This window comes from Venturia canescens, chromosome 11, assembly GCF_019457755.1.
Source record: "Venturia canescens isolate UGA chromosome 11, ASM1945775v1, whole genome shotgun sequence".
Lineage (NCBI taxonomy): Eukaryota > Metazoa > Arthropoda > Insecta > Hymenoptera > Ichneumonidae > Venturia > Venturia canescens.
In genome coordinates, this window is record NC_057431.1 from 13,362,631 (window position 1) to 13,387,077 (window position 24,447).

Sequence of the window (24,447 nt, forward strand, 5' to 3'; positions counted from 1 at the left end):
CGGTTGCAAGACCATACTTCATGGCTTCTGTCATCTTGCCATCAAATTTTTTATTTTTTAATTGTGCCGCCAAAGATTCGAATGCGTCTCGCCTCGTTTTTATGCGGTGAGCCTTGCTGGAGCATGTTACCCGTTTTGCTCTTTCTTTAAACCATTCGAAGCAATCGGATTGACTTTCCGATAGTACGCTGATGCTCAAACACTCACTCCTGCTTGCTACAATCTTTTCTTCATATTTCGATCGCAGCTCACGAGGACACGTATATTTTTGAAGTCGCATTTTCAAATCATCGAGTGACGAAACTTCATAGCAGCTGTAATCTCGTCTCGACTCTTGTAATCTATAAATTTTGTCCATATTTGTATATGCTTCTTCTTTTCTTTTTTTCTCTTCTTCTCTTGCAATTTCTCTTAGCGGTTCAATATCTTTCTCCGATTCTATGTACTGGCCAAACAATGAACTTGCTGTCTCATACGGTACATTTTGGACGTCGTTGAATGTATACGTTGCATTACAATCAATCAGATGTTCCTTACCTGGGAACATTTGAGCGATAGTGCAACCTTTTTTATATTTTTCCACTTGACTTTCTCGAGGCTGATTCCAACATTGCGGTTGATCAGTTTTCGATTGCGTACATTCATTATTTATAAAAATGCAGACCGCTGCTACATGTTTGCAACCTCGAACCGATAAACCCGCCTTGCAAGTGCATTCTGTCCTTCGTACCGTACGATCTGGGTTCACCTAAAAACAATCAGTTCCTATAGGGAAAAAAACGGGAAGAGCGGGAAAAAGCACACAAAAAAATTACACGAACGTGTATGTACACACAGGAATTGCGAAACAAAATATGCAGCATTCAAAATTCATTATTGTGTTGACGGTATTACATGTTTTCAAGCAATACACGCACCAAAACCAGCACAAAAAAAATCGAAACCAACATGCAGAATGTTAATCATGATTAATTATAAATCTGACATTTTTTAGAGTTTCACGTGCAAGTTATTTTTTATTTCATTGTTTTAGTATCTATAGTATATTGTAGATGTAAAACGATAAAATAATAAATAAGTAAATAAATGAAATTATTATCGGTTCCACATTTCCGAACGATACTTATTCCTTCAATATATATATATATATATTTCTTTGATAAAGAAATATATCTTTATTTTCCATTTCTAAATTGCATGGATGGTTGAAAAGTTGCTGAAAATATATTTGTTTACATTATTACTTTACTATGAATTCATTTTATAACTAATAATTAATACATACCTCCAGTTTCACGTCGTACGGTCGATTACTTACTCTGGTCTGTGGTATGACTTTTCCACGGATGATTCCTTCTCCACCATTACGGATTTCGACGACCTCCTGAACATGATGGCTTTGGAAAAGTTTATGCCCTATATTTTTTAATAAATTTAACATCCCGTTATTAGCAATACGATAAGCTATCTTGCAATCAAATGAATACGTGGTAAAAATTATATATGCAATGAATTTGAAAGAAGATTTCATGGTTCGTGTAATTACTTACCTTTTGACACAGATTTTCCGCGAAAAAAGTCTGCGTAAATATTCTGAAATCCACACTTAATAATTATTTGGCTCATAATATCGATCTTTTTTTGGTACGATAAAGAAATATCCAAAACGTGTAGTAAATTTTATGCGAATTAAATGTTGACGTCTAGGAGAAAAACGACCCCGAGTTGCCGCCGTTAGCCGACCGATGGCGTTGCCGTAGCTTCGCCACGATATCCAAGAGGCGTATACTAGGTTCGGTACGACATCGGCAACACCGCTCTATCAGCTGTTTATATATATGTGTATCGACTGTGACGTGACATTTGAGCCACGCCACTCGTACGGTTCCGTGTCGACCAGTGGACCGGATTTACGGTCCTACTTGACCGACGCACGCCGACTCACGGGGCTGGACCGATCGGAGACTCAACTGGCGGAGAGGCGAAGTATTTTCGTTTGTTTTATTTCACCGTTTGTGATTTAGTTTTGCGGCGAAAAGTATCTAATATCATCGCGGAATCCGCGAAAACGTGTGAACGTGGTTGAGAAGCCGTCGAGAGAGGAGACTGAGAGAGTTAGAGCCTAATAATTGAATTATACCATTGCCGTTTTGTTGCATTTTGGCCCATTTCACCCCACGTAGTTGCCCTCGCGCGGGAAAACGCGCAAGCGTCTCAGCACGGTTCATAAAAATAGCTTTTTGGTTAAATCGCGTGCTCGAGTACGGATCCGTATTCCAGGTTTAGTCATCGAAATCTGAGAGTGGGTGTCAAGGACTAGCGCCGGAAAAAGGCCCAATGTCGGTGGCCGCCCGCTAGTCCTCCTACTGTAGCAATCAAGAGTTGCAACCCCACCATCGTATCCTTGGGAACCGCGGTCCGAGTCAAATCGGCGCCTCGTCTAATGGGGTTCGGGTTCGTTTCCGAGTTGGAGGTGCTGAATTTCCTGGTGGTTTAAGAGTGGGCCCACCGTGGATTCAGGGACGCTTGGATTCATGAGGGAGGCCTCCCCTCTTTCCGGAGACGAACGCCGGATGGCCCTAGAGGAAGGCGACTAAGGAACGATCATTTGGAAGGACCTGTACTCGAGCGCGGGATTTGAGAACCGTATCAGCCGCATCGATCCTCGTTCGCTGGATCGGAGTGGGGATAACATTCCAACGTAATACGCGAAAAACTCCGAAATACCACGTGAGGCGTGAGGATAGGAGAGACAGAGAATAATCCAGTGCTGGGACACGGGCGCGTGGCCCTTCGTGGGGGGTAATGAGTGGTGGGGATAGAGCGAATTCGGGAGCTCTTGCCTACGAACGAGGCGAGGGATCATCAGTCTACGATCGATATCCTGTGCTGTGAGTCGTGTGTAAGTGCCCTTTGGATTACCTGGTTGTTCTTAGCTGATTCGGAGGAACTCTCGGTGAGCTCGTTCCTCTTTCTCTCCATTAATACGTTCGATCCCGTGATTCTTTAATCATTTCTTTGGCGTTCCCTTTGTAGTACTAGTCATTTTGTTTGGCGAACCACGATGCCGTGTTCTTTTGCGACCGTCTCGCGTTCACGCCACGTGGGTATTAATTTTTAGAGTTTGAGGAATCACGGGAGGAGAACAATTGCGATCCAAATCGGCCTTGTTTTTTTTCTTATTGTGCGCTATTTTTCGAGTCATTAATTCCTATTAGTTGTTTTATTATGAGAATTTTAGTGGAATATTACGGCCAATATTACGTCGTAATATTTCAAAGTTTCGTAACTGCGTAACTGCGAACTATCGGGTTCGCCTCAGTCTCTCTCTCAGCGCGCGCTCAAGGCCAGCGTCGTCCTCGCGTGTTTACCTTTTTTCCTTGCGCTTCGCGCTCGCCGCGCGGGCTCTCCAAGCCGATGTCGTTATCTTATGCTCCGGCGTATTATTTTCTAGATTTTTCGTAGTCGAGAATCCCGAGCGAAACATTATTCCCTCGTCGGGGTTTATTATTTTGCGTGCGATTATTGCGTTATTATATCTTACTTTGTAAATGGAATTCGTCAAGTTGCCTACAAGCCACGACGTACCGCTGCTTACCTATCCGTTTCGGACTACCTCGCAGCGGTGATTCCATATTTTTCTTTATCGGGTTTAATTATTTCGTGTGCGATTATTACGTTGTTATATTTTCCGTTGTAAATGGAATTCGTCAAGTTGCCTACAAGCCACGACGTACCGCTGCTTACCTATCCGTTTCGGACTACCTCGCCGCGGTGATTCCATATTTTTCTTTATCGGGTTTAATTATTTCGTGTGAGATTATTGCGTTATTATATTTTGCTTTGTAAATGGAATTCGTCAAGTTGCCTACAAGCCACGACGTACCGCTGCTTACCTATCCGTTTCGGACTACCTCGCAGCGGTGATTCCATATTTTTCTTTATCGGGTTTGATTATTTCGGGTGCGATTATTGCGTTATTATATTTTGCCTTGTAAATGGAATCCGTCAAGCTGCCTACACGCCACGACGCACCGCTGCTTACCTATCCGTTTCGGACTACCTCGCAGCGGTGATTCCATACTTTCGCTATCGTGTTTTATTTCTTTCGCGTGCGATTCCTACAGCATTACATTATAATTTTGTTTGTAAATGGAGACGTCGAGTTGCCTACAAGCCACGACGCACCGCTGCTTACCTATCCGTTTCGGACTACCTCGCAGCGGTGATTCCATACTTTCTTTATCGCGATTTATTTCTCTCGCGTGCGATTCCTGCGTCATTCTGTCATAGTAATTTTGTGTAAATGGAGGCGTCAAGTTGCCTGCAAGCCACGACGCGCCGCTGCTTACCTATCCTATTTGGACTACCTCGCAGCGGCGACTCCGAATTTTCTTTAGTGGAACTTCTTTCCTCGCGCGCAACCGATTCGGTGGTCGATTTCGTTACTTTATTCTTTTGTTTCTCAGTTCGATCGGACCCAATTTTGCTATTACTTCCTGTATTATTGTGGGCGAGCCACGACTACCTCCGACTAATAAACTGCATTTTAAGTCGAAATAACTACGCGTTGAGTATCTCTTTTGACCTTTTATGTTACCTCGTGTTGTTACTCTCACCTTGGGCCAGCCCCTCTACCACTTCGTACCTCAGTTGGAGCTGAGTAGCCGGACCGTCCTCGGTCACCTGGGTCGGGTGGCTCGGAAGGTCGTATTTGGCGAGGTAGGGCGAAAAATAAGTCGGTATTCCGACGGTACCTCGGTACCTGGCGCCCAGCCCGACCTCGCCGGTACGCCTCCACCCGTTAGCGGGTCAGGTGAGTCGAGAAGGGACAGGTTGGACCCTTTGCGGGGAAAAATCTCGTTACAAATGGCGCCCAACGTGGGGCCCGAGAGTAACAACTTGCGTAAACCTTTTGTTGCGTTCGTACCGTTTCAAATGCGACCTTGACGACTTGAGCTGCCGCTGAGAGAGCGATATTTGCGCGTTTTAGTTAAGTTTAGTATATCGTAATTGGACTTGATGGCTGGTCGTAGCGGCTTGAGACCCTGTGAATTTAGTTTAGTATTAAGGATTTCGTACGATACGGTAATTTTGAGAACAGGTGTAAAGGCCTCAAATCAAACGTAGTTTTAAGTGAAAAATTCTAGTCACACGCGAATTCATCGCGATGGACTCGGTTGTCGAGAGAGATATTTTTTTTTGTGGCCTTCTCATTGTTTCGTACGCCATTCCCCGAAGTCTTATCTTACGCCATCCATTTTTTTTGGTAAATGGAGATTGGGAGAGGCTGCTTGTCAACAAGCGCGGCCCTACTCATTGTACCCGTTAATCCGGTCGTAAAATTTTATAGCGGCTTGTTTTCGGCCACTTCGAAATTCGAACTATCTTTAGGCTACCTCTCCTTGTTTCAAGTGTTCGCTTAATCCTTTGTTATGGCGAGGATTATGTCCGACGACGGCGAGAAAGAAACTGTTTTCTTCGCCCCAACTGCTGGTCACCGCTATCCCCTAATCCGTTGTTGTCAACTCACGCGATAATCTGTTGTTATTCCGGGAATCTCACGAGAACACCGAAAAATAAGTTTTTCCGTCAGACGTAAGAAATTGTTGACGAGCCATTAAGAGCCCTGCCCCCGTACCTGTGGCTACCGAAATAAATCTAGTTGGAACCCATTGTTCGGCGAATACACGCGTACCGTTGGCCGACAACAAAGACGGAGATTAAGAGGTTTCGCACAAGATAATCCCTTGTGGTTGGGGATTAACTTGTTTTGCACGAGATAATTCCCTGTTACTGGGGATTAACTTGTTTTGCACGAGATAATTCCCTGTTATTGGGGATTAACTTGTTTCTAGTGAGGGATTAACCGTTGTGCCTCGTGCCCAAAACAAGTTCTTGCACGTTTACGACCCAGCTAACCCATCGCGGATTGGTAAGCCCCCCTCCGAAGTCGGAACCTTTCCAGTGGAGGGGAGTAAACCGAGGGAGTAACAGAACGGATCCGGACCCTCATTGACTAGTGATCCTCCACCGCGAACGCGAACCTGGTACAGCCTCTCAGTCTTACTTCATCCAATTAACGATACCGTTTCCGACATCAACGCGTTTATTGTGCGACTACCTCACGCATCGCACCGCTACCTCGCGGTGGCTTCTCGGGACTTCGACACCTCAGTTCGACCGCGCTACGGCGTCTCGTATAGTGCATCTACTGTGCGACTACCTGACACATCGCACCGCTATCTCGCGTTCGGGCTCATCCCCGCTTCTCCGCAAGACACTCCGGATAACGCGTCTCACGTGCGACTACCTCACGCATCGCACGAATATCTCGCGCGACACGCGGACATACCGAACGGGTTGCACGTTCGGCGGTCGACCACCCGCGGACCGACGGGAATACTGCCGCGAATACTGCCGCGAATGCCCGGGTAGAGCGCAACTACCGTCCGTATTGCTTTCCGCCGCGTGCCCAGCATCGAACGACACGTTCCGTCCGTATAAATATGAACAAAACCGTCCCTGCTTGATTGCACTTATCGCATTGAAGTGAACCGGCACGTGAGTGAACCGTGTGACCTGCCCGTTGGCAGGAAATTCGGCCGCCACTACACCATTGTGCGAGGCCCGGTCATTCAGTGGAGCCTAAGCATGGCGGAGCAGGACCCAAACCCGCTCCTAAGGTCGAGCACGGACCCGAATGGGGAGCCATCCCCACCACCGGGAGTGAGCGACCCTTCGGCTTCCGGGGTGAGCGTGGACCGCTTATTGGGACCACCCGGTAAGTCCACGCAAGATTCCGGTATGGGGGATTCCCTCTACCCTGGGAATACACCGTACCCAGTCTACGTTGGACCGAATCATGAGGTAAGATCCACCCAAGCCACGCAAACGCCCCGGGTCTCGGCTTGGTCGAATGCGAGCGTTCCCTCGAACCGACCACGCTGGTTGGACCATCCCGCGGGTTTGCCTTATTACCCGCATTCGACCCTCGACCCTAACGTGCCACCGTTCGGACCTCAATCGTGGGCAGAGCTACCAGGGCCACTCGAGCCGACACACGCGAGTACCTACGCTTGGCCCCCGCCAATGTCGGTCGCAGTGACGAATCCCAACCCCGGAGCGGTCGCCGAACCTCAAGTTTGGTCGGAGCAACCGGGGCGGTCACGTAGCCAGCCGACTCGCCCAGTTCCCTCAACTGTTGAAGAACACCGGGCGGCAGGCAACCATACCTCAGGACCAATTACCGAAGCTCCAATCCCGCGGTACCCGGTCACGGCTTCCTCAGTCCTCCACCTCATGCGGAAGTGGAATATCTCGTTCTCGGGTAAGCGCGGAGACGATGTAGAGACCTTCCTTACGCGAATTTCAGAGGGGCGGGCCCTAGTTCCGGTTTCCGACGTAGATTTGATCCGATGCATACCATTTTTTCTCACCGGGGTAGCTTTGCAATGGTATCGCAATGACAAACATCGCTGGGAAAATTGGAGTCAATTCGCGTCAGCCTGTCGATTACGTTTCGGGGATCCGGATTATCAATATGCCCTCCGGGAAGAAATTATGCGTCGTACTCAGGGCCTCGAAGAACCCGTGGCCGACTACTTGACGTGCCTGCGAGGCTTATTCAGCCGACTGCAACCCCCTTGGGATGAAGCTCAGCAAATACAACACGCTCACCGCAATTTGATACCGCGACTCCACGTAGCGATACAACGCGATGACGTTTTCGATTTCGATTCCTTTGAACACGTCGCGGTACGGGTCGAGAAAAGCTTCCAGACGTCGCGTTCGTATCGGGCCCCGCCAGCCCCGAATCAGTCCCTCTGTCCCGAGCTAGCGTACAGCCCGGTCCGGAGCCAAAGTAACGCCCCAGCACGAAAGGTCTTCGCCGCCGTAGAATCCTGGCCCGATCCGTACGCGAGCGAAACCAGCGGAGCCGAAGATCTTGGCCCCGCTCAAGTACCTAATCCGCCTAGCTACCAGGACGTGGCGAACGCGGTCATGAAAAAGGAGACCCCCGGCCGACGTAAACCGCGCCCACCTAAACCGACGGCTGCAAGCCCGCCGTCGACGAGGCCTCCGACTTCCATCGACCCGCTACACGTCCTCAATCCGTTCAGTAATCCGACTCCCGGGGCGAACGCTCAAGACCCACCCAATCGGCCAACCGGACGGCCGACTACCTGTTGGAACTGCGGCAAGGCCGGTCACCGTTTCAATGCCTGCACGGAGCCGAGAGGTACCTTTTGTTACCGTTGCGGGCGCACAGGCTTCAAGTCCACGGAGTGCATGTGCGCGGGAAACCGCTAAGGGCGGGTCCGTCGCGAGTAACTACGGAGCCCGCCGAGCACTCACCCCCTTCGCCCCCGATTAATAACACCCCACTCGAACCAGAACCCTTGAGTTGCGGCACCCTGCAAAGGAAGGAGAATCCCACCGCGTTTTTTGTCACGTTTACGATTCAGGACCAGCCGGTCCGAGCACTAGTAGACTCCGGCTCGAGTCGTACCTTCCTAGGGCCGTCCGCAATACAGTGGGTAACCGACCTGCGAATACCGCGAGAACGTTGCAAACCCAGGGGGATAGAAATGGCGGGTAGACAAAAAGCAGTGACCAACGAGGTCGTTAACTTGATCACCCGGCTACACGGTACTACCTTCCGCCTGACGGCCTACCTTCTGCCTGTGTTAGTGTTGCCGTGCATCCTGGGTCAAGCCCGTATGGCTGGACGCCGTCCCTTCGGGGTAAAGTCCGTTTATTTCATTTTTTGTTTGTTTTCTTCCTGGGTCAAGCCCGTTTGGCTTGGCGCCGTCCCTTCGGGGTAAAGCTTCTTTTATTTCATTTTCTTTTGTTTTGGGTCAAGCCCGTATGGCTTGACGCCGTCCCTTCGGGGTAAAGCCCGTTTATTTCATTTTTTGTTTCGTTTTTTTTCCTTCCTGGGTCAAGCCCGTTTGGCTTGGCGCCGTCCCTTCGGGGTAAAGCTCCTTTTATTTCATTTACTTTTTGTACTGGGTCAAGCCCGTATGGCTTGACGCCGTCCCTTCGGGGTAAAGTGTACTTGGTTTCATTTTTTTTGTGGGTCAAACTCTTTTGGTTTGACGCCGTCTCCTCGGAGTAAAAATCTTTTGTTTGGGAGCCAGTCGTTTGGTGGAATCTCACCCACGACCTCACACCGTGAGCTAGAGGCTCGCGAGCGTGGTTCCCCATCAATTTTTTTTTGTTTTGTTTCTGCTCAAAGAGTTTTTTTTTTGTTCCATTCTTCTTTTCTCTCTTCAACCCTGGTCTTACCAGTCATTCATTTTAACGATCGACGATCGAACAGTATTACAAGTGTCAGAACCGAGAAATTAATTGTACTTGACTTGGCGTTATTAAACGATCTGTGAAAACCTTATTAACAGAACCATATCGTACGAATCATTTCACGAGCCCGTTACCTAATAAAGCGGTCGAAGTTGGCTGCAGTTTTCCTTTTTTTCCTGTGTTCAATTCGGTCTCAAGTAGCTCAAAAACCAGTCTCGAGTCACTGATGTTTGCTACCTCCGATTAGAGCATCTTTTTTGTAGAGTTTAAATTTGCTGATTTGGATCGTGGAGTATGGAGAAGGAGCACGCTAAAGCGTGGCAGGAGGAAGAGATCTGGGCTCCGAGGCGAGAGCCGAGGGTTTTTCTGTTTCAGCCACGACTTTTAGGCCTTCTGGGAAACTGGTCGGGACGGCCGTACGAGGGGCTCCTTCAACATCGCCCCAGCGAAGACGGTCACCAACGGAAGCGTCAGCTACCATCACCGTCGAGCGTCGGCACCACTGAGGCGAATTCCGGGGTGGAGGTTTGTGACGTGACATTTGAGCCACGCCACTCGTACGGTTCCGTGTCGACCAGTGGACCGGATTTACGGTCCTACTTGACCGACGCACGCCGACTCACGGGGCTGGACCGATCGGAGACTCAACTGGCGGAGAGGCGAAGTATTTTCGTTTGTTTTATTTCACCGTTTGTGATTTAGTTTTGCGGCGAAAAGTATCTAATATCATCGCGGAATCCGCGAAAACGTGTGAACGTGGTTGAGAAGCCGTCGAGAGAGGAGACTGAGAGAGTTAGAGCCTAATAATTGAATTATACCATTGCCGTTTTGTTGCATTTTGGCCCATTTCACCCCACGTAGTTGCCCTCGCGCGGGAAAACGCGCAAGCGTCTCAGCACGGTTCATAAAAATAGCTTTTTGGTTAAATCGCGTGCTCGAGTACGGATCCGTATTCCAGGTTTAGTCATCGAAATCTGAGAGTGGGTGTCAAGGACTAGCGCCGGAAAAAGGCCCAATGTCGGTGGCCGCCCGCTAGTACTCCTACTGTAGCAATCAAGAGTTGCAACCCCACCATCGTATCCTTGGGAACCGCGGTCCGAGTCAAATCGGCGCCTCGTCTAATGGGGTTCGGGTTCGTTTCCGAGTTGGAGGTGCTGAATTTCCTGGTGGTTTAAGAGTGGGCCCACCGTGGATTCAGGGACGCTTGGATTCATGAGGGAGGCCTCCCCTCTTTCCGGAGACGAACGCCGGATGGCCCTAGAGGAAGGCGACTAAGGAACGATCATTTGGAAGGACCTGTACTCGAGCGCGGGATTTGAGAACCGTATCAGCCGCATCGATCCTCGTTCGCTGGATCGGAGTGGGGATAACATTCCAACGTAATACGCGAAAAACTCCGAAATACCACGTGAGGCGTGAGGATAGGAGAGACAGAGAATAATCCAGTGCTGGGACACGGGCGCGTGGCCCTTCGTGGGGGGTAATGAGTGGTGGGGATAGAGCGAATTCGGGAGCTCTTGCCTACGAACGAGGCGAGGGATCATCAGTCTACGATCGATATCCTGTGCTGTGAGTCGTGTGTAAGTGCCCTTTGGATTACCTGGTTGTTCTTAGCTGATTCGGAGGAACTCTCGGTGAGCTCGTTCCTCTTTCTCTCCATTAATACGTTCGATCCCGTGATTCTTTAATCATTTCTTTGGCGTTCCCTTTGTAGTACTAGTCATTTTGTTTGGCGAACCACGATGCCGTGTTCTTTTGCGACCGTCTCGCGTTCACGCCACGTGGGTATTAATTTTTAGAGTTTGAGGAATCACGGGAGGAGAACAATTGCGATCCAAATCGGCCTTGTTTTTTTTCTTATTGTGCGCTATTTTTCGAGTCATTAATTCCTATTAGTTGTTTTATTATGAGAATTTTAGTGGAATATTACGGCCAATATTACGTCGTAATATTTCAAAGTTTCGTAACTGCGTAACTGCGAACTATCGGGTTCGCCTCAGTCTCTCTCTCAGCGCGCGCTCAAGGCCAGCGTCGTCCTCGCGTGTTTACCTTTTTTCCTTGCGCTTCGCGCTCGCCGCGCGGGCTCTCCAAGCCGATGTCGTTATCTTATGCTCCGGCGTATTATTTTCTAGATTTTTCGTAGTCGAGAATCCCGAGCGAAACATTATTCCCTCGTCGGGGTTTATTATTTTGCGTGCGATTATTGCGTTATTATATCTTACTTTGTAAATGGAATTCGTCAAGTTGCCTACAAGCCACGACGTACCGCTGCTTACCTATCCGTTTCGGACTACCTCGCAGCGGTGATTCCATATTTTTCTTTATCGGGTTTAATTATTTCGTGTGCGATTATTACGTTGTTATATTTTCCGTTGTAAATGGAATTCGTCAAGTTGCCTACAAGCCACGACGTACCGCTGCTTACCTATCCGTTTCGGACTACCTCGCCGCGGTGATTCCATATTTTTCTTTATCGGGTTTAATTATTTCGTGTGAGATTATTGCGTTATTATATTTTGCTTTGTAAATGGAATTCGTCAAGTTGCCTACAAGCCACGACGTACCGCTGCTTACCTATCCGTTTCGGACTACCTCGCAGCGGTGATTCCATATTTTTCTTTATCGGGTTTGATTATTTCGGGTGCGATTATTGCGTTATTATATTTTGCCTTGTAAATGGAATCCGTCAAGCTGCCTACACGCCACGACGCACCGCTGCTTACCTATCCGTTTCGGACTACCTCGCAGCGGTGATTCCATACTTTCGCTATCGTGTTTTATTTCTTTCGCGTGCGATTCCTACAGCATTACATTATAATTTTGTTTGTAAATGGAGACGTCGAGTTGCCTACAAGCCACGACGCACCGCTGCTTACCTATCCGTTTCGGACTACCTCGCAGCGGTGATTCCATACTTTCTTTATCGCGATTTATTTCTCTCGCGTGCGATTCCTGCGTCATTCTGTCATAGTAATTTTGTGTAAATGGAGGCGTCAAGTTGCCTGCAAGCCACGACGCGCCGCTGCTTACCTATCCTATTTGGACTACCTCGCAGCGGCGACTCCGAATTTTCTTTAGTGGAACTTCTTTCCTCGCGCGCAACCGATTCGGTGGTCGATTTCGTTACTTTATTCTTTTGTTTCTCAGTTCGATCGGACCCAATTTTGCTATTACTTCCTGTATTATTGTGGGCGAGCCACGACTACCTCCGACTAATAAACTGCATTTTAAGTCGAAATAACTACGCGTTGAGTATCTCTTTTGACCTTTTATGTTACCTCGTGTTGTTACTCTCACCTTGGGCCAGCCCCTCTACCACTTCGTACCTCAGTTGGAGCTGAGTAGCCGGACCGTCCTCGGTCACCTGGGTCGGGTGGCTCGGAAGGTCGTATTTGGCGAGGTAGGGCGAAAAATAAGTCGGTATTCCGACGGTACCTCGGTACCTGGCGCCCAGCCCGACCTCGCCGGTACGCCTCCACCCGTTAGCGGGTCAGGTGAGTCGAGAAGGGACAGGTTGGACCCTTTGCGGGGAAAAATCTCGTTACACGACGTATATCGTGTTTAGTTGTGACGTGCTTACATTAGTGTATCGGTACTGTACAGGCGTGTATACTTTCTCGGTATAATTAATAGAAAAATGTTTTTTGTTCATATTTATACAAATATTGTGATAACAAAAATATTTGTAATCACAAATAATGACGTAACCTCAAATTCAAATAAATTGTTGGTTATGTGTATCAAGTGTCATATGTGAGTGACAAGCTATCAGTTAACCGTTGGCAAGGTAGATATATCTCTCCACCAACAACAAAAGTTGCCAAATCAAAAAGTTAACTAGTTAAATTTTTACTAATAATGATATTTTTTTTATATAATTGATAATTACAATGGACTAATTGATTAGTTATGTTAATTTTTAAATCTATAAATTTTGAGAGAATATAATAGCACCAATCCCTTATCATGACTAAAAATTCAGTTGTTCAACGCTCGTGTGGTGGGCATGATCTCATTAAATCTTTGGACAACCAAATAAATTTTTATTTTAATCAAATGTTTAAAATGATTTGGATGTGGGAAACAGCCCTCGCTTCTAAGAGAATAGTGGAAGCTTATGCTTTCGAAATAGATTTTTAATGCTTCCAACAAAATAAATCAAAGTGGAGTGAAGGTGAAGGCGGGGGGCCTATGCCAAGAATCTTCAGGCCCCTGGAATCGCAGGGTCCCCTCCCTCTCAATAAGGAATGGATAGGTTATCACCCTCGAATCTTTGAACTGCACGGAATCGCACAGTCTCCTCCCTCTCGGCGTGAAATTTGGAGTATTTAGGTTGGTTGGTTTGTTAATGGAGCTTGTTTCCAGAGTCACTACCTCTGTACTAAAGCGAGAGCTGATTCAAGAATGAGCTGCCGTGGTTGCTTCGCACGGCCTTTTATACTCGTTCAGACAAAGAAATAATAATGATAATTCCGTCTAAAAATAACTTGGACTTTGATTCGCTTAAAAAATTAATCTCCAACCAGAGTTTTGCTCTCTAAATTCATGGATTGGTCGGCCGATTTCTATTCCCACGTGGTTGGACAAGCTTGAGGTTGATTTCCCTCGCTTTTGAGAAATTAATGATCCCTGAGTAAAAATAAATGTTTTTATCAACCAAAAATCATATTTCGCTTCTTCAAAATCAAATAACTCAAATTTTCTTGTTGCAATCATTACATTAATAAATTATTGTCAATTTGAATCATTATTTCCCCTGGAACCAAGCGCTTGTTTGTGACTGGCCATTTCCGTTATATCCAGCACGCAATAGGGCTTTTCTGGACAAGTTTTCTCTGGATATTCTCAATTGCCTTTTACACTGAATTTTTAACCTTTTTTATTTATTTTAATCTTACCTAGCCTAAAAATTGAATTGATTGAGTCATTGAAACGTAAAATGTGAGTAATTATGAGAGAAAAGAGTTTTTCTTAATAAGGCAATAGCCTTTACGCCGAGCCACGGAGAGTCGCGTCTAGTGGCTGAGTACGAGCTCGCGTGGTGCGGGATTCAAATGTGATATTTCGTTCGAATAAAAGGGAGTGCCGTTTCAATACCTATAATACATTGTTTTTCTGGTGCTATAATATAAGTATATACCTATATATTTTTGTGACGTATAACATATGGTGTGTTGTTTATGCTGATAAATGATGAGGTTAAGGTGTTTTTTCATGGTGACGCTTGACGCTGCAACGGCCCTTTCCATTGGCGGTTCGATTGGCGCACCAGCACTAAGCGGGAACATTTAAAATAATGTTTCGATTTTTTATATACCGTGACTTTGTTAGTTTATATTGTTTAACGTGGCGCGAAATGCACGTGCGGCACAACGAAAACAAAGAAATCGTTGTAAGTGTTACTATTGTGCACAGTCTTTTGGTAAATAAAATTTAATAATAAAATTAAATCAAATGAACTTAAGTGAAACGAGATTTGTCAGTTAATTTTTCATTTTATTGTTTTTAGAAAATTATCAAGATTTACAACGAAAAATGGACTTCGAGATAAATATCAATTTAATTGTTCAGAGCTACACCATGCCAAATTATGGTATGTTACCACCAAGCAGTATTTTTTAATTTAGAGCTGGAATATGATAATTTTCAAAAAAAAGTGTACTTCTACGATAAAATGTAAATCCGATAAAAATTTTAAAAAAGTTCAAATAATTATTAATTATTCATAAAATATGTTTATGTCCACAGGAATCTGCATGCGATATTTGTCAAGAGATCTTCACAGATCTCTCGACACATGTATGTTTAGCCCAAAGAGTGTGGACATGTGGACTTTGCGAAGAGATTTGCAATGAGTTTGAGGCGCATCCATGCACTGAAGGGTTCGCAAGACTTTGGATAGACGAAAACAGTTATGTTTATCCTCTATCAGGTATGTGGAATCAATTGCTCATTTATATAAAATTTGTTTGGAACTGCTAGAAAATTCACAGAAAAAAATGTTTTGTAGATGACAATACAATCGTCCGCAGGAGCGCCATGCCTGATGGAAGTGAGTTGACCGTAGAAGAAGAAATAAATCGATCACCTGAAACTGGTGAGTAACTAATAGTTCACTACAACTGCAGTTTTACTTTTCCTAATGTTTTTATTTGACTGGAAATGAAAAATCCCTTATAGTAGCTCTGTACTTTGTGCCCCAAAGTTTGTGCTCTTTTAATGTTTCATTTAACCCGTCAGCGGTCGTGCTATATGAGACTATCTCTCACACTTTTTTTCAAAGTATAGGAAACTACTTTGAAAAATGGGAGAATAATCTCAATTTTTTTTTACTTATCAAATAACTATTATACTTAATAATAGGGGTCACAAAATTGGAAAAAAAAAATTTTCTTTCGCATCGCCGGGCAATGTGAGACTTTTTCTCACGACGCGACTGCTGACGGGTTAATTAAAAATTTCTAAATCAAGAGCCGCAGTTGCAGTTTGACACCAAATATTAGAAAAGAAAGCCAGCGCTTACACTGTTACCCTGAAATATACTGCAAATCTTTGATATCTAGCTTCATCGACACAGCCGGTTCAACCTTTGGTGGATATTAATAGCCGGGTAGCAAGAGGAAAAAAATTGAACGACTTGGTTGTGGAAGTCCTCATCATGGCAGTCCAGACCAGAGCAACTTTATGGGATTTCACGACACCACTGGACCAGAGGGTCTCGAGAGATGACCCGAAGGCTGTGGGATGAAGTCTCCAGAGAATTGAATGGTGCAGAGTTATATACATTTTCCTTTATCTAATTGTGTCTTATATTGGTTTGAGCTCCGTCATTGTTTCAATTTTTTTGCAGGCAAACTAAGTGGAGAGGAGGCTAAAAAAAAATGTTAAAGTCTGCGTGATTGCCACAGGAAGATTATTCAGAGCGAACATCATGCCAGTGGATCCGGGCGGATTATTGCCAAAGAAAAATGGAAATATTATGACAGCATGGAATTTCTAAGACTCTTGTCTGATTCGACTGTAAGTTTGGTTTTTCTCCAATACCAAAAAATATTCTTTCTAGAACCCAAAAACTTCTATTGAATTAAACATTGATTATTGTTTCGTTTCCAGCACTGAATCGAATATAAGCTCAGAGGTACAGTCGGAAGACAACGGCCAACGGATCGAAAAGAATAGGGATGACGATGATGTCAGCACCACGTCAAGTAACGTTTTTTCATTAAAATTTTTTTCAGTCTGAATTTGAAAAATTGTATATTAATATAAAATATAATAATAATTATTATAATGATTTTCATAATTATGGAAAGTGAAAATGATAATTATTTTGCCAGATAAGACATCAAAAGGAGCGTCCAGAACGTCGACCGGTTCTATGGAGCCAACTGCCATTGCCATCACCAGAATCGCTGATGCGCTCTGCACTCCACCTGCACCCACTCCGCTACCTCCTATCCCTCAACCTGATGAGGTTGATCTGATCTTGAGCGCAGTTGGGATCCAATTGCGGCCGATGTCACATAATCTGAAAATGCAAAAGCTCATGGAAATCTTGAATCATGTTCATTCTAGATCGCAATAAAATAGATGTAACGAAGATTCATTTGCAAAAGTATGAAGCGAAGAAAGCAATGCCTCAAAAAGTTTGAATCATAATGGAATATTTGTTTCAGTATTTAAAATATTTTATTTTTGTTGCAATAAAATCTTGTTTTTCTATAAATTAAAATGATAAAGATTTTTCACTACATATGAAGAATTTCAGTTATTCAAAGGTATAAAAATTTCTTATGTTTTTACCGTTACTCCCGAGTTACCCGACGATTCCAATATTATGGTCGATTGTACTGCCAGGGTATAGCTCCTTCCCCAGAAAACAACTCTCGGAACTCTTCTCGAATTGCTATCGCTGACCGACAACTATTTTGATTTCTACAAATAGTGCCATCTCGTAATACCGAAGATTCATTAATTCTCCTCCAAAATCCGGGAATCACCCTGTCAGGACCATCTTGGTCCACCATGTTTGGTGAAATATATTTTCCGCCATCATCCTGTTTTCGCAGCCAATTATGCAGACATATGATTGCCTGGACTATTTTTATTGCATTATCGACCGAGGCCTCAAATTATCGACCGGTTGTCGCAAAATCCTCCACTGGCTAGCTAAAATGCCAAAAGCATTTTCTATGGTTCTCCTTGCACGACTCAGGCGATAGTTGAAAATTGCTTTGCTTTGATCCAGACCACCTCTGCCAGGGTATGGGAGAAGTAAATTGTCGGTCAACTGGAACGTTTCATCCCCAACAAGGATGTATGGCATGGGCATTCCATCGACACTCAGTGGCTTTGGTTTTGGCACATTCATAGAGCCCTCTTTGAATTTTTGGCCCATTTGCGAATCCTTAAAAATTTCACCATCGCTCCGTCGACCATAAGCACCGATGTCAACAAAAGTAAATGAATAGTTTGCGTCACAAATCGCCATCAACACAATGCTGTGTCTACCCTTGTAGTTAAAGTATGTGGATCCAGCATTTTTGGGACACTGAGAAAAAAAGTGAGTGTGCTTTAGACCACACAACTGAAGTAAAACTTTTTTCGCAACGTACAGCCGGCTAGCTACCCAGGTACTTTTGCGCTTCATTCAAAGATATAAATTCTTTTGTGCAATCTTGTTGTCTACAAATGTCTTATTGTGTTCCAGATATTTAGTAAAACCGTCGCTACCGGATTGGAGTTTTATCTGTCGCACGGGTACAAAGGATTTCTCGGATGCGAACAAACTGTTTCTTTTTGCAGACAGCTCAACAATATGTTTGATGCATTAAATCGTAAAACACCTAATGAAGGACTCACGCCACATTGTCAGGATTTCAAGGTGCAACAATGAATGATTTTTTATAGATTACTTTCCTTTTTATCATTAAGAAATGTACACAAGTGTCGAACAGAACCTTTTACAATGTTTGGTTTGCTTTATTCTTTGTAGGTTCTGCAAGATTCTCTCCAGTGGCTGAATGACTGGGAATCGGCAGTGGTTAAGCAGGACATTCCAGATCACGAATTCCTCACCCAAGAGACATCGCGAGGGTTGCGTATGTCCCTTCAATCGACGATGGATCTTTGTTGTTATCTTACAACCAAATACGATTTTGAGTACTTATTGAGCGGAAAACTCAATCAGGATAATTTGGAGGTAAATTACACTTATCTTGAATAACTCATCTAATTCGGGCTGCTCATTGCGTTCCACACATTTATATATAATTGAAACCTCTTTCAGAAATTCTTCGGCACAATACGTCAATGTGCAGGCTGTAATGACCATCCGAGCTGCCCCACTTTTCTCCAGTTATACAAGGTGCTATCCGTATAAATGACCATCCGAGCTGCCCCACTTTTCTCCAGTTATACAAGGTGCTATCCGTATATAGTGCGATAAGACCACCGAGATATGGTAATTGCACCGTTTTGGAAAATTCTTCTCCACCAATGCTCTTCTCTATCAGCGATATCGAGATGATTTACGGTAAGAATCGTAAAGGCAAGAGTACAGTATATCAAGAGAAAGTTCGACAAAAACTCGACGGAATACTACAACACGGTGACTGGGAAGCAGACGATATCATCGACTGTAATTCGGACCATGACTATGTCCGATCTTCTGTTCTTGATTGTATAATCTACTACGTGACAGGTGTTTCTTCATAAATGCAACTTCTTCTTCTTCTCGCTGCATGAATTTTTTTCTAACAAAACTTTGGTATTATACTAACATCTGTGTGTATCGTGTGTCGCTTTCTTGCCATTGCTGTTTCAGCTCGCTTGATGCATACTAGACGTATAAATTCACATTTTCCTGCTAGGGATCGGGTCGTCAGGTGTTTTGATCGAGCATGGTTTGTTTAACTGATTACGTGGTTTTACAGGCTACTTATGCAAACAAGTATTAAAAAAATATAAGTCGTGTGCTTGCTGTGAACGAGCGATAAGAATAAAGTCTGATGGAGTGTCTTCTGTTTCTCAACTGGTGCAGATGAAATCTCGTGGTGGTCTTATTCACCCTAATCTTCATTTCTTCAAACTAATCAGTTTTATCGAAAATTCATTTGCGAAACATTCTTCTTGTTCTGATGTTTTCGACTTAACTCTTGATGAAGTGCTTAACTCTTACACTTTCACATTTCCTTGCACTGAACATGCACCCGAAATTTTATCTTACGCTATCATTTATTATATCAGATTGCGTATGAGGCAAAACGCCCATCAAGAAAACCAAAAATTGAAAAAAAAATTTGTTGTAAAAAAAAAACTATCAAAACTGACGAATCAATAATAAATAAAGCGTCTTTATTACAAAGTAAAACTTCTCAGCTGATTTTTTTTGACCCTGCTTCGTATTCCAGTCACCTTGGATTCCGAACACCTACAAAAAAAAACATCACGTTCCTCGTAAAAAAGAGAATAATTACGAAAATACTTACCATAAAAAATATTAAGAAGAAGTGAGCATGCACATTTGATTCCCTATTTCGACTTAAGTTGATTTAAAAAACCTTGAACGTGCTAAAAAAAAAGAAAAATTTGGAATATACTTACATATTTACTATTATTTACAATTACAAATACACTTACTTGTTTATTTCCATTAGCAGGTATTTCAAAACATGATATTTCACGACCGTATTTGAATATATATAAAAAAAAAAAAAATACTTCGAGGGGATTTGAACCCAAAACTCTACGATAACACGCCTAGCACCTTGCTACTGGGCCAAATTCGACATGTCAGTCAACAAATTCAAGATCGCTCATGTTTTTCGCACTCGCTTGAGGTCAGCAGTTTGGAGTTAGAGGTTTTGTGAAATAAGCATTTGCATGTTAAAATTGTTTAAAATTAAATTAATTACCGTAATTGTTTATTGAAAAAAAAAATTACGACAAGTGGGTTTGAACCCACAATGTTGGGCAAAGACTTTGACACGCGCCGGAGTTTAGATCGCAGCGATCATAGTGAGCAATATATGAACTACACATCTGGCATCAATAAGCGAACTACTCATGTAACGGTAGTTTCCAGACCTGTATGTAAGACCGTGCACGAGATTAAACTAACAGAACCCAAGATCATTAACATTCGAAACTTCAGGGCGCCGGAAATACATCAAAAAATCATCAGTGAGAGAGTTAAAGATATGCTCTCGAAACAGATAATAAAACCATCCGATTCACCTTATAATTCACCGGTATGGATAGTCCCTAAAAAACCAGAGTCTGATGGTAAACCCAGATGGAGAATTGTTATCGATTTCCGAAAACTAAATGAATACTCAGTACAGGATGCTTATCCCATGCCAATCATCGAGGACATATTCGACTCGCTAAGAGATGCTAGACACTTCAGCGTCTTCGATTTATCATCTGGTTTTCACCAAGTAGGGATGGACCGTGAAAGCATGAAATATACTGCCTTTTCGACTACAGAAGGACATTTTGAGTATCAGCGAATGCCTTTCGGGTTGAAAAACGCACCAGCTACGTTTCAACGAATGATGGACATCGCATTAATGGGTCTCAACCACAAAATATGTTATGTATACATCGACGATATAGTCATCTTTGGGAAAACTCTCGAGGATCACAACCAGAACGTAAGAACAGTGTTCACGCGGTTACGAGAAAAGGGTTTGAAACTCCAACCAGAGAAGTATCATTATCTCAAAGATGAACTGGAATATCTGGGACATCTGATAACACCAGAAGGGGTCAAACCAAATCCCGCAAAGTTAGAAGCTGTGCGAAACTTCCCAACACCACGGAATCCTAAAGAGGGGTGAAAGCTTTTCTGGGATTGACCGGTTATTATCGAAGAATCATCGAAAAATTTTCTACCATCGGAAAACCGCTAACAAATCTAACAAAAAAAGACGTTACGTATAAATGGAACGAAGAATGCCAAACCGCATTCGATGCACTAAAGAGGGCCATGATGGATCCACCAGTCTTGCGACCGCCGGACCCTACGAAACAATATACGCTGACAACAGACGCCTCCAATGTTGGAATCGGTGGAGTGTTGTCACGAGACGGACACCCTGTATATTTTCTTTCTCGAGTGCTAAAAGATGCAGAAAGAAATTATACCACAACCGAAAAAGAGTTATTAGCGGTCGTATGGTGCGTAAAAAAGCTCCGATAATACCTACTAACGACGAAGGATAAACCCTTCATTATTAAGACAGACCACCGAGCGTTAGTATGGTTGAAAAACTGTAAAGATCCGAGTCAAAGACTTCTTCGATAGAGGTTATGTATGGAAGAATACCATTTTGACATCGAATATGTTAAAGGAAAGGATAACGTAGTTGCCGACGCACTTTCACGAGTTTTCAACATCACCAAACAAACTCCAACGGAATGGAACGATGCTACTAACGAGTTCTGGAACTCCGAAAACAGAATTCAATATTCCAAAAAACAATGGGGTGATACTTTTTCACAACGTTCAGGAGTACGGGAGAAAAGAGTTTCCAAGAAAAGAAAATTGGAACTGCTGCACCGTATCAATGACTTGGAAGACGAAGCTGAACTATTGAGTAAAGAGATAGGGTACCGAGATATTAAACTCTTTCCCAATAGAACCGAGCACCCAGAATGGAAGCGTGTAACGGCACGGGCCAAGAATAAAGGTAAAGAAGGAATGTTATTTATCAATAGAGACAATTTCGAAGAAGAACTAAGAAAATGGCTACACAAGGAACGAGAAAACAAACGGAAGGTCTGTCTATACGTCTCCCCAAAAGAATTCACAACCCTAGGAATTGAGAGAACCGAAACAATCCTTCGAGAATTTGCCAGAAATAATCCGACTCTAATACAATTTTATCGCACTACTCAAGAGGCACCCACGCAAGAACAACAAGCGGACATATTAAAATCAGCACATAGTGATGCAGCAGGTCACAACGGAACGTTGAAAATCAAAGAAATAATCAGCCAAATCGCTCGATGGAAAGGAATGGATCAGGACATCGCGGATTATGCAGCCGATTGTGATGTATATCAACGATATAAAAAGGAAAACATCCGACAGAAATCAGAAGGAAAAAGAGATGGAATACGTCACAAGACCAAATGAAAAAATAGCAATTGACCTGGTTGGACCACTCCCAACCACAAACTCAAACAACAATTATATCCTTACAATGCAAGATACGCTGACAAAATTCATTTTACTTGCACCTTTGCAAGGAAATGATAGGATTCCCGAAGCAAATTCTCAGCGACATGGGTACAGAGTTCAACAACGAATTAATGACTAAGTTCGAGAAACTCTATGGGATTAAGCATATAACAACTACTGCTTATCACCCGCAGGGCAATGGAGCAATCGAAAGAATGCACGGGGTTCTAAAAAATAACATTCGAACAACAACACAAGATAGGCCAAATACATGGGATACCGTTTTACCCATAACGATAAGGTATGGAACATCACCATCCACTCGACGCTCAAGATGACGCCTCACAGCCTCATGTTCCCGCACATGCCAAACACACCAAATAACTTCACGAAGCCGGAACCCGAGAAAATGAGATCCAGAGCATTAGCTTGGGCCAAAGAACTCGAACGCAAAACCTATACTCCAGTGTCAATACTCATTTACAGATGGAGAGCAGAGGGGGATTACCTACTGAAACCGCTCAACGGAACACTCATCCAAGAGAGGGTTGGGAAAGTATACGCCTATCAAGAGGAGTGGAAGATAATTCATGCCATCGACACACAACCAGTTTTTACGCGCTTATCCGAGATAAGAAACGCGAGCGAAGGACTAAAACTCAGGATCGACTCGACGGGTAACGTGATGGGAAGCTTGCAACTAAATCAAAAAGTGCTCACCATGGAAACGGAACGATTACAAGATCATTTGAGAATCCTCAGCGAGATCCTGGGACTATACGACATCCGGAAACCCACCACTTCCACTACCACAACAGCTTCCGATTTTAGAGATGCCATCACGAACAAACCAGAAGAAAAAACAAAGATGTACGGGATAGCATTCAAACATCGCAATAGAAAAGGACTTTTAAATATCGCTGGGACAATTCAAAAGTTTCTCTGGGGAACCGCAGACGCAGAGACCTGCACGTCATAAACATCAACATAGATAACATCGCTAATAGAACGGGAGCACTCAACCTCTTACTCCAGAAACAAATGACAATCACTCAAGACCAAATTCACACCTTGGATACAAATCAAAAAACACTATCGACAAATTTTGAATTACTTACCAAGGGGCTGAAAGAAGCTGTGGAAAAAATAACAAGTTACAATATACAACCTTCCTTGAAAACATACAAGGGTATCTAGGAGGATTGCAGAAAAATTTGGAAAGAGATATGACAACAATTTACTTCGCCATTGAGGCAGGCAAACATGGAATAATCCAACCGTAGCTCTTCTCGCCTAAAACATTTATTCAATCCATCAAATTATTCGAATCCCAATACGGGAAACATACGATATTCATTGACATATCAAAAATCGCAATATGTACATCAGGGAAAAAGATTACTTATATAATCACTGTACCCAACCTGGAAGAAGAACCCTGGATCTTGATAAGAAATTCACCGATACCGCGAATGATGAACGGCGCATATATCGCTCTCTTCCCGTTATATGTCGAACGAATGGAAAGAAACAATTTCACTAGAGAGGTGAAACCCGAAGAAGTCATCGAAATCAACGGAGATTACGTTACAAAATACCAAGGAATAGAACACTTATCAGATTCTATCCCACTCTGCGAAAACCTAGGCAATACCGCCGAAGAATGCAGAGAAACCAACTTCAAAGTTAAAGATTTTGCCTACATAACAACCAGTCAAGCTCAAATATTATTGCCTAGCAACGAACCAAAGACGCTAACATTAGTGTGCTGTTACGTCCTGAGGGGACGAACAATGGGTAAAGGCAATTTGAGAGTCAAGGAATTATTAGGAGAAAAGTTACGCTGCCACCAACCTGCAGAGAAGCTGTAGGATTTTCTTCAATGTATTTTTCTGGGTTCAGACGACGAATGACAAACGAATAATTTCCAGCAAGGTTAACGGAATAATTTA

At 43.8% G+C, this 24,447-nt stretch overlaps 1 long non-coding RNA gene across 1 annotated transcript; it reads left to right on the forward strand.

The window, feature by feature from the left end:
* Nucleotides 1–15,131: 15,131 nt before the first annotated feature.
* LOC122418166 (uncharacterized) lies at nucleotides 15,132–16,904 on the forward strand. Its single transcript, XR_006262455.1, has 6 exons — nucleotides 15,132–15,238; nucleotides 15,317–15,403; nucleotides 15,870–16,074; nucleotides 16,157–16,326; nucleotides 16,420–16,514; nucleotides 16,644–16,904. It is a non-coding gene; the product is annotated as an uncharacterized lncRNA (long non-coding RNA).
* Nucleotides 16,905–24,447: the final 7,543 nt, after the last annotated feature.